The sequence below is a fragment of the Hyla sarda genome, chromosome 6, assembly GCF_029499605.1.
Source record: "Hyla sarda isolate aHylSar1 chromosome 6, aHylSar1.hap1, whole genome shotgun sequence".
In the NCBI taxonomy this organism is placed as follows: domain Eukaryota; kingdom Metazoa; phylum Chordata; class Amphibia; order Anura; family Hylidae; genus Hyla; species Hyla sarda.
In genome coordinates this window covers 33,262,440-33,267,371 of record NC_079194.1, presented here as the reverse complement: position 1 = coordinate 33,267,371, position 4,932 = coordinate 33,262,440, and positions in this window count along the sequence as shown.

Genomic DNA, 4,932 nt, shown 5'->3' with positions numbered 1-4,932 from the left:
CCAGTACCAGAGGCAGCAAAACAACCACAAAACATCATTGACCTCCACCATATTTCACTGTAGGTACTGTGTTCTTTTCTTTGTAGGCTTCATTACGTTTTAGGTAAACAGTAGAATAATGGGCTTTATCAAAAAGCTCTATCTTGGTCTCATCTGTCCACAAGACATTTTCCCAGAAGGATTTTGGTTACTCAAGTTCATTTTGGCAAAATGTAGTCTTTGCTTTGTCTCTGTGTCAGCAGTGGGGTCCTCCTGGGTCTCCTCCATAGTGGGGTCCTCCTGGGTCTCCTCCCATAGCATTTAATTTCATTTAAATGTCGACGGATAGTTCGTGCTGACACTGATGCTCCCTGAGCCTGCAGGACAGCTTGAATATCTTTGGAACTTGTTTGGGGCTGCTTATCCACCATCCGGACTATCCTGCATTGACACCTTTCATCAATTTTTCTCTTCGGTCCACGCCCAGAGAGATTAGCTACAGTGCCATGGGTTGCAAACTTCTTGATAATGTTGCGCACTGTGGACAAAGGCAAATCTAGATCTCTGGAGATGGACTTGTAACCCTGAGATTGTTGATATTTTTCCACAATTTTGGTCCTCAAGTCCTCAGACAGTTCTCTTCTCCTCTTTCTGTTGTCCATGCTTAGTGTGGCACTCACAGACATACAATGCAAAGACTAAGGGAACTTCTCTCCTTTTTATCTGCCTTCAGGTGTGATTTTTATATTGCCCACACCTGTGGCTTGCCCCAGGTGAATTTAAAGGAGCATCACATGCTTGAAACAATCTTATTTTTCCACAATTTTGAAAGGGTGCCAATAATTTTGTCCTGCCCATTTTTGGAGTTTGGTGACATTATGTCCAATTTTCTTTTTTTCCTCCCTTTTTTGATTTAGTTCCAATACATACAAAGGGAATAAACCTGTGTATAGCAAAACATGTGTTACTGCAATCCTTTTCTGTGAGAAATACTTCATTTTCTAGAAATATTTAAGGGGTGTCAACATTTACGGCCATGACTGTATGTTATAAAGGTTATCCTATGTCTATGCTTTAGTAGTCCTAATGGTTTTGCAAAGTGACCTCTGCCAGAGCACTTTTGCACTAGTCTCGAACTTTGCAAGAAGGGTTCTTCTATTGGATAGTATAATTTTCATTTATCGCGGAAGCATAAAAGAATATAAGAGGATCATTTTTCCAATGCCTCTATGGATACAAAGCAACCGCATAGGAGTTGGAGCAGATGCTGCCGTCTCATAGCCTTATGTTGTTCTTAGTATCAGCTTTGTACTACAGTCAGTAAATGCTATTAGGAATACGGAAACATTTCAGAGCACATTATAAAAATTGCTGCTAATCCACTGTATTTCATGTACTATGAGCGATTCTATGGACATCCGGATCCATCAGCCTGATGACACTGATATGTATCCCCCTCTTTATTCACTCACGGAGGGCTCTGACTTGTTCTGGCTCCAAATGCAACTTCTTTATGTTTGCATCTCATTTGCTTTTATGTTTGTTTTTTGTTTTGTTTTTTATTTTTTTATCACTTTCATAGTTTTTTTATTGTTGCATTTCCATTCCAAGTTTATCCTGACAGTATAAAAGGCGTCCTATTCTATTTATGTTTTACAACCATATGTCAGTAAAGAGTAAAGTGTGCAGAAACACAGACAGGGATAAAGTTACACATGATAATGCCCAAAACGTCATATTTATTATATATTATTATATTATATTATTATTATTACTATTATTATATTATTATTATAAATTATATAAATTATATTGAATATTATTATATTATTATTATATTTTATTATTATTAATTATATTATATATATATATATATATATATATATATATTATTATTACTTTTAATTACCGGTATATAAAAAAATTATTATATTATTATTATTATTATTAATTATATTACTATTATATTATTATTATTAATAATTATATTATATATTATTATATTATATTATTATTATTAATATTAATTATATTATAGATTATTATTATACAGTATTATATTCTTATTATTAATTATATTATATTATTATTATTAATTATATTATATATAATTATATTATTATTATATTATATTATTATTAATAATTATTATATTATATATTACTATGCTGTATTTTTATGACATCTGGTCTGCATTTATCTATAGGGCTCGGTGCATTGGCATCACCATAGCTACTATTCTGTTTAGTTGTGCCAGGCAATTCTATCTCTATTGTTGCATTTCCGTTCCAAGTTTATCCTGACAGTATAAAAGGCGTCTTATCCTTAGATTTATGTTGTACAACCATATGTCAGTAAAGAGTAAAGTGTGCAGAAACACAGACAGGGATAAAGTTACACATCATAATGCCCAAAACGTCATATTTATTATATATTTTCATATTATATTATTATTACTATTATTATATTTGTATTAATTATATAAAATATTATTATATTATTATTTTATTATTATTATTATTAATTATATTATTATAATTATTAATTATATAAAATATTATTATATTATTAATAATTATATTATATTATTATTATTAATTATATTATTATTATATTATTAATAATAATTATATTAGATATATAATTATATTACCTGCATATTATTATTATTAATATTTATTATATGATATATTATATTATTATTATACAGTATTATATTATTATTATTATTATTAATTATATTATATATAATTATATTATTATATTATATTATTATTAATAATTATTATATTATATATTACTATACTGTATTTTTATGATATCTGGTCTGCATTTATCTATAGGGCTCGGTGCATTGGCATCGCCATAGCAACTATTCTGTTTAGCTGTGCCAGGCAATTCTATCTTTATTGTTGCATTTCCGTTCCAAGTTTATCCTGACAGTATAAAAGGCGTCCTATCCTAGATTTACGTTGTACAACCATATGTCAGTAAAGAGTAAAGTGTGCAGAAACACAGACAGTGATAAAGTTACACATCATAATGCCCAAAATGTCATATTTATTATATATTATCATATTATATTATTATTATTACTATTATTATATTTTTATTAATTATATTAATTATATAAAATAGTATTATATTATTATTTTATTATTATTATTAATAATGGGGATTTACTCCTACTCTGTGCAGTTCCTAAAATGGACAGAGGTGTCAGCAGAGAGCACTGTGGTCAGACAGAAAGGAAATTTGAAAAGAAAAGAACTTCCTGTGGAGCATACAGCAGCTGATAAGTACTGGAAGGATTCACATTTTTAAATAGAAGTAATTTACAAATCTGTTTTAACTTTCTGGCACCAGTCGATAACATTTTTAAATTTTTTTCCAGTGACTTCCCATACATGTATTTATGGGGTGAAAAACACAATTACAAAAATGTGTTTTTTTTTTTTTTCTTTATTCATCATGCTGTAAAAAATATATAGTTGACGAAATGTATATTGTTTTTGTAGAGTTTTACTGCTTTAAAAAAAAAAAAAGAATGTTATACTTTTTTTTTTTTTTTTTTTATTTTTTTATGTATAACCATATTGTGACCCGAATAACTTTTTACTTTCCCAACTACGGGGCTTATTTTTATTATAATTTTTTTTTTTTTTTTTGCAATATCAGTAGCACTTTGGAATAGTAGGGGGTATGACGGGGGCGGCTCTGGGTCTTTGCCTCTGCTGTAAATCTGCTATAAATGACAATGATATAATGTCATACCCTTTTCAGATCCCATTACATTATGGGGGGTATTTATCAAAGGATTTATGTGGGGTTTTTTTCACGTAACTTTGGCGCAATGCTTTGGCGCAGTGTCTTTTTGCACCAAAGTTTGGTGCATTTTCTCCACTGTCATTTTTACAACTTTCTCAAAATAACACGGTCCTGTGTGATTTTAACTTTAGTCAGTAATTCATCATTTGCGCCAATCGATCTTTGGCGCAATTTTGCGCCTTTAGGGTTTTTTTTGGGCCGCAATTCACCGCCAAGAAATTTTGCACATGGAAAACACACTTAGCAATGTCAGAAAATTTAAAGGCGTGAAAATACATTAAAACATTTTTTGTGAAAGCAGCGACGCCTCCGGGGCTGCTCAATACTATCCTGCGACATAGTTGTCTCTGAGGGACCTTCACCCTCCGTTGAGCCAGCATTGGACATGGCCGCACAGGTTCAGGAAAGGTAAGCACTAAAGTAACCAAAAAAAAAACAAAAAACTACTCAAGTTAAAAATAAAATCCATTTCACATGGTGACTATAAACTCCACAAAAGAAAATAACTCATGTCGCTTGCTGATATACTGCAGGAGGGACTCCGAAATGGCTGCTCTACAGGGTAAAATACGCGTCCTCTGTGGTGGTAAGTAGAGATGAGCAAACTTACAGTAAATTCGATTCGTCACAAACTTCTCGGCTCGGCAGTTGATGACTTTTCCTGCATAAATTAGTTCAGCTTTCCGGTGCTCCAGTGGGCTGGAAAAGGTGGATACAGTCCTAGGAGACTCTTTCTTAGGACTGTATCCACCTTTTCCAGCCCACCCGAGCACCTGAAGGCTGAACTAATTTATGCAGGAAAAGTCAGCAACCGCCGAGCTGAGAAGTTCGTGACGAATCGAATTTACTGTAAGTTCGCTCATCTCTAGTGGTCAGTTCTGTGTAAAAGGCGCTGTGAACAGCTGATTTCAACATTTGCGCCAAAATTACTAACAACTTGCACCAAATGATAAATTTGGTGCATGTCCGCGAAAACCAAAGTGAAAAAAAAGGGTAAAAAGAAACTGTCAACAGGCAAAATTGATAAATACCCCCCTTAGTGTTCTCTCATTATTTGAAAAACAAATTATTAATGATATTGCTGTCCTTTAAAAATAAAAATACTTTTCTACATACGGGAGAAAG